This window comes from Nuphar pumila, chromosome 13 (genome assembly GCF_984573655.1).
Source record: "Nuphar pumila chromosome 13, dmNupPumi1.hap1.1, whole genome shotgun sequence".
NCBI classification, from domain to species: Eukaryota; Viridiplantae; Streptophyta; class Magnoliopsida; order Nymphaeales; family Nymphaeaceae; genus Nuphar; species Nuphar pumila.
Window position 1 is genome coordinate 30,884,015 of NC_143261.1, and position 13,765 is coordinate 30,897,779.

The following is a 13,765-nucleotide window of genomic DNA, read 5'->3' on the forward strand; positions in this document are numbered from 1 at the left end:
CAATCTTTGCCCATTTACCTTGAATGTACCTTGGGTCATAGGATCGAATAATGTTACTGCTCCATGGGGAAATACTTCTTTCACAATATACGGGCCTGTCCATCTCGATCTCAACTTTCCTGGGAATAAATGCAAACGAGAATTATATAGCCACACTTTCTGATCTGGCTCAAACACTTTTTGACAATATGCTTATCATGAAATGCTTTTGTGCGAGCTTTGTATAATTTGGCATTCTCATATACATCATTCCTGAGTTCCTCTAATTCTGAGAGCTGCAGTGCTCTCTCTTTGCCAGCCTGGGTGAGGTCAAAATTCAATTTCTTGATAGCCCAGTACGCTCTATGCTCTAGCTCGACAGGAAGATGGCATGCTTTCCCGAATACAAGGCGATACGGAGACATGCCAATGGGAGTCTTAAATGCAGTTCTATATGCCCAAAGTGCATCATCTAAGCGCTGGGACCAATCCTTGCGGTCCGGACGAACTGTCTTTTCTAAAATTCGCTTAATCTCCCTATTGGATACTTCAACCTGTCCACTAGTCTGCGGATGATATGGAGTGGTGAATCTATGATTAACAGAATATCTTCTCAGAAGAGAAGCTATCTGTACATTCCTAAAATGTTTGCCACCATCGCTAATCATCGCACGTGGCACCCCAAAACGACTGAAAATGTTGTGCTTAATGAACTTAAGCACTACTCTGTGATCATTAGTCTTGGTTGCCACAGCCTCGACCCACTTGGACACATAATCAACCGCCACCAGAATGTATAAATTTCCGAAGGAAGGCGGAAATGGTCCCATGAAATCAATGCCCCAAACATCAAAAATCTCGACTATCAAAATCGGAACAAGGGCATCATGTCCCTCTTGGACATGTTCCCAATCTGCTGACATCGCAGGCATCGCCTACAGAACTCATGAGCATCCCTGTGGAGTGTGGGCCAATAAAATCCTAACTGCAAAACTTTTGCAGCGGTCTTCCTACTACTAAATTGCCCTCCACAGGCTAATGAATGGGAAAACTTCAAAATGGACTGGTACTCCTCCTCCGGAACACATCTCCTAATGATCTGGTCAGCAAAGTATTTGAACAACTCTGGTTCATCCCAATAATAGTGCCTTACCTGAGATAGGAATCTCTCACGCTCATTCTTGTTCCAATGCTCAGGTATCTGCCTCGAAACCAGATAGTTCACAATATCTGCAAACCAGGGTAATTGCGATGTACTGACTGACATGATCTGCTCGTCGGGGAAAGAATCATTGATCGGCCTCTGATCCTGCGTGGTCTCCACGATCAGTCTGGAAAGATGGTCTGCTACTACATTCTCGCTTCCCTTCTTATCTCGAATCTCGAGATCAAACTCCTGTAGTAGTAGGACCCAACGAATCAATCTCGGTTTGGTGTCTTTCTTATTCAACAAATATTTCAATGCAGAATGGTCAAAATAAACAACCACCTTCGAACCGAGTAAATAGGACCTGAATTTATCCAATGCAAAAACTACCGCAAATAGCTCCTTCTCTGTCGTAGTATAATTCATCTGAGCATCAGGCAGAGTTCTACTCGCATAGTAGATCACATAGGGCTTCCTATCAATGCGTTGTCCTAAAATGGCCCCCATAGCATAATCAGATGCATCACACATAATCTCAAATGGGAGAGTCCAATCTAGAGGTCTCAAAATAGGTGCAGTAATCAAGGCCTCTTTGAGAATCTCAAAGGCCTTCATACAATCCTCACCGGAAACAAAGGGCGGATCTTTCTCCAATAACGTGCAAAGCGGTCGAGAGATTTTGCTGAAATCTTTTATGAACCGCTTGTAAAAACCCGCATGCCCTAAAAATGATCGAATCTGCCTCACAGAGGTGGGTGGAGTCAAACAGGAAATGGATTCCACCTTCGCTCTGTCAACCTCAATACCATGCTTGGACACAATATGTCCTAGCAGAATCCCCTCCTGGACCATAAAATGGCTCTTTTCCCAACTCAGGACGAGATTGGTCTCCGCACACCTACTCAGTACTCGAGCAAGTTTTTGGAGGCAATCTTCAAAAGAAGAGCCATACACTGAAAAGTCATCCATAAAAACTTCCATCACATCATCAATCATGTCCGAGAAGATAGCAAGCATGCACCTCTGAAAAGTAGCCGGGGCATTACAGAGCCCAAACGGCATACGTCTAAACGCGAAGGTGCCATAAGGACATGTAAACGTGGTCTTCTCTTGGTCGGCAGGATGGACAGCTACCTGATTGTATCCTGAATATCCGTCTAGAAAGCAGTAGTAGCTCTGCCCTGCGAGTCTCTCTAAGATCTGATCAATGAATGGCAATGGGAAATGATCTTTCCTAGTTGCCACATTCAGTTTCGTATAATCGATGCAGACTCGCCATCATGTAGTGGTCCTCATCGGAATTCTCTCACCCTTCTCGTTCTCAACCACAGTGAGTCCTGACTTCTTCGGCACAACCTGAATCGGACTGACCCACTGGCTATCAGAAATAGGGTAAATGATTCTGGCATCCAACCACTTCACCACTTCCTTCATGTTGGGATTTAGCCTTCTCTGCATATCCCTAAATGGCTTGACTTCCTCATCACAATGGATCCTATGCATGCAGAATGAAGGATCAATCCCCTTCAGATCAGCAACTCCCCAGCCAATCGCTGCCTTGTGCTCTCGAAGAATAGTCAGCAGTCTCTGTTCTTGCTCCTCAGTGAGCAAGGATGAGATGATCACAGGCAGAGTCTCATCATCTCCGAGGTATGCATACTTGAGTGAATCCGGTAAGGGTTTCAACTCAAGTTTCGGAGGTGACTCAATCGAAGATTTGGCGGGGGTCTTAGCAAGTGGTGGAAGAGGCTCCCTGACCGCTCCCCAAGGTGGTCTCTCTGACGACACCCTAGACACATCTACACTCTCTACACTACTATTCTTATCTATATGGTACAGATCTAAAGAATCCTCAGTAATGTACAACTCAGGCTGCTCCTCCACTAACTCATGAGCAATGTCTACATGAAAGCAGTCCATGTCTCCTGCTGGTCCCATCGCGGCATTGAAAATATTCAGCTTGACTTTTTGATTGCCGAATGAGAGATCCATGGCTCCGGTCCTGCAGTTGATACACGCATTGGCAGTTGCCAAGAATGGTCTACCTAAAATAATCGGAGTCTGGTGCTGGCTATCCACTCCTTCCATATCAAGAATAATGAAATCGACTGGAAAATAAAAGTCATCCACCTTAACTAGCACGTCCTCCAAGACACCTCTCGGTACCTTGATGGAACGATCTGCCAGCTGCAGTGTAATCGGAGTCGATCTCATCTCTCCTAGCCCGAAAGAATCAAAGAAATATCCGGGCAGAATGTTCACGCTTTCTCCAAGATCGAGCAATGCGCGTTCTATCCGGATGTTCCCTATAATACATGCAATGATAGGGGCTCCAGGGTCCTTGAGCTTTGGTGGTGTCTGATGCTGAAGTACTGAACTCACCTGCTCAGTCAGATGGACCCTGTTAGGAACTCGCTCTCTAGATTTACGCTTCTGCGTACATAGTTCCTTCAGGAATTTGGCATATGCCGGCACCTGCTGAATCGCATCGAGCAAGGGTAGATTGATCTGCACATGCTTGAAGATGTCAAGCATGTCCTGGATCTTCGCACCTTGCTTCCCTCTATAACCAGGAGACTCTAATGCTTTGGGATAGGGTGGTGGGGGAATATACTCTGCTGGCTCCTCCTCTTTGTGAGAAGGCTCACTCCTATCCTTCTTCTTCTTCTCTAAGGATGAAGATGATGAAGATGGTGAAGATGATGATGGGGATGGGGATGATGGCTGAGCCGACGTAGGTGAAACAATGGTCTCTGACTCCTCTATCCTCTCTCTACTCTCTCGCTCTCTGCTCTCGACGTGATACTCACGTCCACTCCTCAGGGCCATAACCGATTTGGCCTGCTGCTGTGTCTCAGTATGAAATAGGCCTCCAGTCATCTGGTCCTTGCCCTTCGGGTTCATGACAGCCTGACTCGGCAATGTACCCTCGGGTCTCCTACTAATAGCCTCAGCTAACTGTCCCATTTGCGATTCTAACTTCGCAATGGACTGCGTATGCGAACTCAAAATCTGGCTACACTTCTCGAAGGCGTTCTGATTAGAGGTTTTCACCTCTTGGAATGTCTGGAGAAGTCGCTCCTCAAAAGATGTCTGCGGGGCAGACTCCTGCTGAATCGGGGGAGTGACAGAAGAAGAAGAAGACTGAGAATAGTTCGGTCTTTGAAATGACTGAGTAAAAGATGGCTGCCAAACTGGCTGAGAGGATGAAAGCATCTGCATGGAAGACTGTGGATTCTTCCATGAAAAATTGGGATGGTTACGCCAACCCGGATTATATGTCGATGAAAATTGGTTATTTGGCGGTCTGACGTAACTCTGAGCTGCCTGAACTTGTTCTTGAACAAATTCAGGGTACTGAGCTGCCGAAGGGCACTCAGTGATCTCGTGTGCCGGACTGGCACAAAGAGTACACACCTGCTGTGTAGTGGATGGTCCTGAGAGAAGCTGGTCCAGCTTCTGAGCAATCATGTCTACCTTGCACTGTAGTGCAGTAGATGGACCAACTTCAAGAACACCAGCTTTCTTCTGAATGCTGGGTGTGGCTCTATCAGAATGAGAGCTCGAAGCATGGTGGAGTGAATTCTCAGCCAATGTATCAAATAGCCTCCATGCTTCGCCCTCGCTCTTCAGCATGAATGTCTCTCCACATGAAGAGTCGATCATCTGACGATTCTTGTCAGACAATCCATCGTAGAAGCTCTGCACCAGTTGCCATTTCGGCACCTGATGATGGGGACATTTCCTGAAGAGATCCTTCATTCTCTCCCAGGTCTCACGAAAGCGCTCACCATCTAGCTCTAAAAAGCTAGTGATGGCTCTACGATATTGGTTCGTACGACCAATGGGAAAATATTTCCGAAGAAACTCCTGTTGCAATTGATCCCATGACTCTATTTCTACAGAATCTAAGGACTTTAGCCAATACTTGGATTTGTCCTTCAATGAAAAGGGGAATAGAGTCAACCTTAAAGCATCATCATCGAAATTCTGTATCTTAACAGTAGAACAGATTTCGAGGAATTCATCTAAATGTCGGTAGGGATCCTCATGACTAAGGCCATAAAAGGATGGAAGCATCTGAATAATGCTGGCCTTAATCTCATAATGTGGCGCTCCTACATCGGGTCTCCGAATGCAGGATGCCTGAACATAGTCTGTGGGAATGAAGTATTCCCGCAGAGGGCATGAAAGAACTGGGGGTGGAGGTGGAGGATCCATGTCAGCCATTGTTGCCGAACTTCGATGAGAATGTAAAATTCTCTCTGGGTTGTCAACAAATGGGTGTAATGGGGTTCCTAGACCTCGTCGACCCTGCATACACTGGTACTAAGACCAGATGTAAGCAAAACGACCTAAATCTAAAAAAAATTAACTAACACAGGTACTAAATATAAATAACACAAAATAAATAACTACTAAACAAATATACTAAACTAATTATGTCAGAATGATCTAACTAAGTAAATGAAATAACAAATTAAACTACTCTAAAGTACTGAAAAGATAAATACAGGAAATCACAAACTAAGTTTTTCTAAAACCCACCTGTCTAATCGCTCCTTGCAGAATGAATTTCAAGTGAATCCTAGAAAGAACAGAACGTGAATCCTATATTTACCAACTATGTTAATCCTATATTCACTTACTAATCCTACTAAGTAAAAAAAAAACAACTAATTAACTAACTAAAACAAATTAATAAATCAAACTCTAAGAAATAAAGTAATTAATTCGCCGTTCCCCGGCAACGGCGCCAAAATTTGGTTGATATTTTGAAATGATCTTTTTAAAACAATTATTTTCAATAAAACTTTGGAAAATTGTCAACCAAAAATATAAAAACCGACTTTCCACAAAGTGGTAAGTACGGGTCGAATCCTCAGGGAACAGGAATTAAGCACAATATTTCTAAAAAATTTAATTTATTAATGACAAATGTCAATCTACAATTATCAAATTAATACAACTACAATTAATCACTAAAAGGAAAATAAACAAGCAATCAGTCTTCTGCTCCACACCAAGGGTCTTTCCGTCTTTTCGCCAATTAGAGAATCTTTGCACTTGGACAATAACCCTAGAAACTAAATATGCTTTTCACCTAAAAATGCAGAAAATGCTAAGTTAGTATTCTATTCTAACAATGCAAACAATAACTAAAACTAGTTCTAATTTTACAAAAATAATAAAATAAATACTAATTATCCCACAAAAATTAAATAAAATATTAAGTTAATTCTAAAATTAACCAAAGTACTTCTACTAATGCTGTATGATGATTATGCAACTCCTAAAATGCAGAAACTACTGAAAACAAGTCTAAAATGCCGAAAGTAGGAAAATTACGAAACTGCCCCTAACTAGTGTAAAATAGCATTCTGACAGGTTATCGGCAAACCGCTGTTTGACAGGGCAAACAAGGTCCGATTTTCCCGAAATTTGTTCTATTCTGCAACTGACAGATTAAAAAAACTGACAGTTTTTACAGAATTGAAAAACAGTATCCGGAACTCCAGATATAAGCGTTTCAAATCTGGGAAAAATCAGGATATCGCAAGTCCTGTAATTTGAAATCCAGAAAAAACGGTTTTCGCAAAATGCTTAAAAATCAAACCAAATCAACTCCGAATGAGCTGAAATTTGGTCTGCAGTTAAATAACACGTCAATAAAGTGAATAGAAGAACAAAATTTGGAAAACACAGAGTTTTTGCACAGAAAATAATGCTAATGCGACAGGGCAAAAATCTGGTTTTTATTTGAGTGCACTATTCACTTTAAGAATCTATTTTAACACTCTAAAAGACAAATCAAATCTAATGCAATCTAAATGACACTGTATAACAGTGTATGTGCAGATGACTATTACGAATATGCTAAATGTACGACGAGCAAAACACGATAAGCAAATTATGACTAGAACTATGTTAAATAACAATGCAATTGCAACTATGCTAATCAATAAAATGCAATATGACTACTAAGTTAACTAATATCTAACTATCATTCAAACCATCACAAAACACATTTCACACATACTAAACAAATACGATACACGTACACACACTTCTACACTAAAACTAAATTAGATAAATAAACTAATAAGTATAAAAATCAAAAGAAATAATACTAAATGAACTTACTTCACTAAAGAACAAAGGTTAGGGTTAGGGTTCACTCGGTTAACTCAACTAGGCTCGGTTTTGACTTGAGTAGGTTAGGATTGGGTTTAGATGAACTCGGATTGGATTAGGTAGGCTCGGTTTTGACTAGGTTGAGAGAGATAGGCTCGAGCTAAGGTTGACTCGACTCGGACTAATGTGGACTCGGTTTAGGTTTAGCTAAGGTGGGTTCGAGCTTGGATTGGTCTTGACTTACCTTAGGGTAAGCTTGGTTAGGGTTTGACTCGAGTTAGGACTAGGGCTAGGCCTAGGTCTTGGACTCGGTTTAGGGTGGACTTAGTCAACTAGGTTCGGGTTGACTTAGACTCAACTAAGTTGGACCCAACTTATGGTTTGACTAGACTCGAATGGGCTAAGGTTGACTCGACTAGGCTTGACTAAGGTTGGGCTTTGGTCTTAGACTCGACCTGGGTGTGGTTTAGGCTTTGACTTAGGCTAAGCTAGTTTTTGACTAGACTCAAAGGGGGTGTAGACTAGGGGTTGACTCGACCTAGGCTCGGTTTGACTAGGTTAGGTCTAGACTAAAGTAGTAACCTCCTAATTAAGCTACAATTAATCCAAAGTTCACGATTTTAATGGAGAAGGTTGGAAAAGGAATGTAATAATTACCAAATTCCAAATTTTGAAATGCTTTGGATTCTCAAAAATCGCCCCATTTAAAGAGGGGGTTACAATCCTTAATTGCCTTTAAAGCTCCTTTTGGAAAAGTGAAAAGGCCAATCTAGAAATCCATGATTTTTGCTTTTCAAGATGGAATTAAAGTGCTTTTAATGCTCTATGGAAATCGTGGAGTCTAGATTGGAATGTTTGGTTAATGCCAAAAACACTTTTCAAAGTTAAGGAGTAACTCCTTCTTTAATACCCATTCAAAATTCAAATTTTCCTTAAATGATTCACACGACTTTTGAAGAGCTTCCTTCTTCCAAAATCGCCAACTTCAATAGGGACTACTTTCTAAACTAATAGCATTAACTCTATCTAGGAAATAAAAGAACTTAAATAGCAAAACGATTTCCTAGGATTAAATACTAACCTAATCCCCAAAACTTAACTTAAATAACCCCTAAAAACGGCTAAGACACTAAACCCTAATACATTGAACCTAGACAACCTAATTACACCTACCTAATTGTAATTAAAACTTACTAAAAAAATTGACCAAGAGCTCAAGGGGAGCTCTAATGGCTGCCGCCCCTCCTTGGGGAAGAAGAAGACTAATAATAAAAAAAAAATTAAAAATAAAAAGAATAAAAACTTGAACTAAAAGAAAAAAAACGACTTACTAAGGACCCACTATTTTAATAAAACTAATTTAAAATATAATGAAAAGAACTCCTAACTCCACAAATGTAAACATGAACAGCCCTATGCTGGAATTTATTAAGAACATAAAGAATTGAAAATTCGACTTTTGTAATTTTTGTTTTTCAATAGATCCAAAACACCAAAAACACAAAATGCTAAAAACGATTATTTAGAACTATCCTAAATGAATGAAATGAACTAACACGACCGTATACTGTTGTTAACACCCAAAAACACACAGCAAACTACACGGTTTACCAACATCAACACATACATTTAACAAAAATACAAAGATCGGCTAAAATATCTCTAGCCGATTTTTTTTTTTTTCAAAAATAAAATCAAAATAAGACACAAGCACAACCCACGAATAAAATGAACTAAAATGAAATTTTCTAATGATATTTTCAGCAAAACAACACAATACACATGCTGGATGAAACAAAAATATCAAAACAAAAAATTATTTTTTTTTTAAAAACAAAATCAAGAATCGGCTAGAATAAATCTAGCCGATTTTTGGATTTTGTTTTTAAATAAAAATCAAATGCAACCCACACACAAACCGAATAAGGTAAATCAAAATGAATACTTTTTTTATTGGATTTTCTGTAAAACAGCCCCAAGAACGCCTATGAGAAATTTGAAGAATCGGCTAGATGAAGATCTAGCCGATTTTAATGAAAAGAATGAAAAATCTAAAAAAAATCGATTCCAATGAATCAAACAAACACATAAACCTAATCTAACGTGCTGGCCTATGCACGAAATCTAATCTAAGGGTGAAACAAAAAGAAAAATAAGAAACACACAGAAAATAAAATAAAAAGAAAACCAACACCCAATTCGGTTTTATCTAGAAGAGAAGGAAGAAGAAGACCTACCTTTTGGAAGATCCGACGACCGGGGGGATGAAGAAGAGCGGACCGTGGCTGGAGATGGACGTCCTATACAGTTCGAGAATGCTGTACTTCACCAAAATTGGTACCTTTTGCAGCTGCTACACGTTGGAGATCCACCGACGATGGAATGTGAGCCGATTCTCGATCGGAGGGTGTAGAAAGCCGGATGGAGGTAGGGCTGGCTCACCTTGGTGGTGTGATGCGCACTCCCGCCCAAGGTTAATGGTCTCCACCTCTGCTACACCTGCAAAAATATAAAAAAATGGTGAATACTACAGCAAGGAACAAGAAATAAATGATAAGAAACAAAAAAAAAAAGCTCAAAACTATGCTTGAAAATCAAGCATAGATCGGTCTTCAATGGCCAACACGTGGGGGAGATGGAGAGGAAGGAGCTGATGCTGTAGAGTCACTGTAGGGGGCATCCAAACACAGCCAAAGACGCCTAGGGCTTCTCTAAAAAGTATATTTATACTTTTTGGAATTTGCAAAAACACTGTTATAAAAAATATATTTTCTAGGCGCCTCTTTCTGGGGGGTTTTCAGAAATTTTTTTTGAAATGGATATGGATAGGCGTGTGGGTTGGGTTTTGGGCTTTCTAAGAGTTGATCCAAGGTCCAATTGACCTAATTGGGTTGGATATGGATCCGATCCACCTCGAAATTCGTGCCCAAACACTAAAATAGCCATAGCTCTCTCATTTTAACTCCATTTTTTCTGAAATTTGAACCATAGCCCCTTACTATCAAAACACATCTAATCATGGGTTTAAAACCTTAAACTTGATACAAAATGCATGAAAAGCTTGTTTACATGATGTGCATTTCATGCATCATCAAAAAGGTTGACAGAAAATGTACAGGTGAGTATGCAGAGGATAGGGTGAAGTGAAGGTGCTGGAAGATGGAGAATACAACAGCAGGTAGATGGGACTGTGGCAATGTGGTGTAGTAAGTGAATATAATATGTGCTAAGTGTTGAGTGGTTTTGATGAAGGTGGTGTTTTGCTGCAAGTGAGGTTATGTTGCAGGAGGTAAGTGTTATGTTGTGTACAAGATGTGGTGTACATTGGTGGTGACTATACAGAGATGATGTGGGATGTGCTAGCATGGTGAATGCAAAATGCTGGGGTTGGTTGAAGTGTGTATGAAGAAAATGTTGTGAACAGTGCCTTTTGCAGATGGTGCAAAAGAAGGTGAGATGGGTAGTAGGGGAGGTGAGAAAGGTGTGCTGGCGGTGTATTGGTGAAAATATGTGGCAAGTGAGGTGAGTGAATGCGAATGTGAAGAGGGTGATGGCATCCAAGGCTGATTCAACTGGTCTTAAAAAACATGGTGACTCATGAGCTGAGCAATTTCAAGGACCTATGATATCTTTTCCTTCAAATATACTCATCAACTTTTCATCACATCCAATCTCCCCTTTTGAAGGATTCAAATATCTACCGCTGGGTGCTCCCACATAACGTTGCAGTGGATATTGTCTATGGAGACTGTAAATGACCTAAATTAAAGCCATTTAATCTAAGATTTCAAACATGAACGAAGCTGCCTAAGCCCAAAAATTTCAGTTGACAGTTGCTACATTTAAGAAATGCTGATTTCTGATCATATTTCATTATCTCATCTACTTTCAAGTTTTCGCCTCCATGGAATCCAAACAGCAAACCAAAATGATAAAGTCAGATAAAGAGTTTCATGTACAGGAATCAAAGCATCTAAGACATTCATACCATCGTAATGGACCATATTAGAACAGTGCACACGGAATTTCAGCAGCGACAAGGCATCAAAGAAAACAGATGGTGGGTGACTCTGAGCGTCACATAGTATATACATGTTGGTAAAACACAGACTTCATGATTTAATTAAAAGAAAGAAGCAAAAAACTTGGTTTGGAAACACACTGCCATTAGTGAGCTAGAAACATCAAGAAAGCCCAAAAGAAAATATTCTTGCAATCTTTGAATCATGAATATGAGGGGCCAGGGTAGAGATGTACACAGTAGTTTTAGTGTACATCATATCTGCTAATGGAACCTAATCCACTCAGGTATATTAAAAATATCATGCTTCGAACCAGAATTTATTATTTGCCGACCAGTGTACAATTTTCAATATGGTGAAGGGACCTACATGAGAAATAAAGCAAAGAACTCATTGTCATGGAAAGAGTACATAACCTGTGGATGGCAGATACAGTGTGAAAATACAAGCATCAATTGGTGAAAATCAGAGCGGACAAATACCAGTTTAGAGTAAGAGAAACAAAGCCACCATGCAGGAAGAACGACTCTGATTTCTGGGAGTCACCTTGTGGAAGAAAATGATTAGTGAACTATGACAAGGTGATCACTTCAATCCACGGAATGTCCACGACAGTTCAAGTGGCCATTATGAATGTCTGGAGCATGTTCTCGGATGTGTGCTTCTGCTCTGATGAATCTCCATACCCAAATACGCCGATCAAGCAACCAGAAGATTTTTTTTGTTTCAGTGGTAAATAAGCTCAACCAATCTTTGGTTCATGATGAAAATCTCTTCTCCGCTTCATTATATGTTGGCACGTGCAAATAGGTTTCAATGTGTGAGGCTCTCAAACCAATTTAATAAGAATGCTTGTTTGAACCATGGTAGCTATGGATGCTTGTAATGTGCAGATGACAATCAATGAATTAGCTAAAAGTTGCAGATGGTTTTGCAGAGAATCGATGATGAAACAAAAGAATTGTGGGTGAAATGCAATGATTCGATCATAAAGGAAATAGGCTCATCTAGCGCTATTGCAGAGAATGTGGCACATCAATGAAGATATTGCAGGAAACCAACACTAAAACCAGAGCCTGTGTTTATTCTATAGCAAAGCATGAACACATGCTTGCCTCGAGGTTTCAATGAATAGAGGTATACACTATGATTCTATATAGGGAAGTAACCAGAAGCATAGCCATAAAACTAATGTGGTATGCGCCCATGGTGAAGACAGAGGGGATAGAAGCGAGAAATCAGACACATGAACAAGAAATCAAGATTTAAAGGGATAATGAAGACAAGAAAAAACAGATACCAGGGGAAATTGCAAACATAAAATCAAAGGCGAAAGAAAAGAAATAAAAAAATATGAAATCAGATATGGATTTAAATGCAATAAACAAAACCCTCTGATGCTGCCAAAATTGAAAATCAAATGTTAAAAGGTAATCGGGAAAAATAGGAGATTAGATAGGGCAGATAATTGAAATCAGAAGAGAATAAAAAAATAAAAATAAAAAAAAGAAATCAAGCATCACGATAAAGATCAAAATGTAAATAAGAGAGCAAAATCAAAGGGAGAATTAAGCTACAAACAAGGGATTAAAAACCGAAAGGGAAATTGAACTAAAAAGGAGGAATAAACTCAAATGTAAATCGTGATCCAGATGAAATACAAAATAATATAAATAGCAAAAATAAAATGATAAAAAAAAGATGTTGGAACACAATTGTTCCATTTGCTGTAGCATTAGGTGGATCGACACTACTATATGCAGGTCGATCCCACCATGGATGCATAAAAAAAAAAGAAAGAGAGAAAGAAACGAAGAAGAACAGAACTAAAGCAAAGCAATGCAGCAAGAAGATATTTACAGAAAATCGGAAATGGAAGAGGGGAGATTTCACTTACTGTTTATTCGATCGAGTGTCGGTATTCCTTCTGGATGTTGAAGATGGATCCAATTCCAGTTTCGTCGCAGAGGTATTCGACCTTCGGTCACTTGGAGGGGAAACACCAAGGAAAAAGGGGAAGGGAAACATAAAAGAAGAGGGGAAAAGAAAGGATGAAGCGATAGAGGAGGAATGGGTGGTAACAGATGGATAATGCTAACAATCGATGCCCCTCTTTTTCCCGTTGCTTTGTTTATGTAGAGAGGGAAGACAAATCGAGAAAGGGGGAGGTTAGGGAAGGATCGAGAAGGTAGAGGTTGGTTAGGGATCGACGGGCGAGGAAGGAGAAGATGATCGAAGGGTGTATGGAGCTCTCTCTTGCGGTCTCTCCTCTGCAACGGGAGGCCGTTAGGCTATTTGCGGTTCTGGCCCCTCCAAGTCTGAAAATTTTCAAAACAGTGTCATTTTTCACAAATTTTTAAAATGTAATTTTTCAACAAAACAACTTTCTAAAAGGGGATTAAAAGCCATTTTTTTCTCTGTTTCAAATTTTTTGTTGTTTTCTTCGTATATTCTATTTTTTGTGTTTTTGAAATAAAACTCT

General features: G+C 39.9%; 1 non-coding gene across 1 annotated transcript; it reads left to right on the forward strand.

The window, feature by feature from the left end:
• Positions 1-4,850: 4,850 nt before the first annotated feature.
• On the forward strand, positions 4,851-4,953 carry LOC149818242 (small nucleolar RNA R71). The gene has a single exon (XR_016427542.1). It is a non-coding gene; the product is annotated as a small nucleolar RNA R71 (small nucleolar RNA).
• The last annotated feature ends 8,812 nt before the right edge of the window (positions 4,954-13,765 follow it).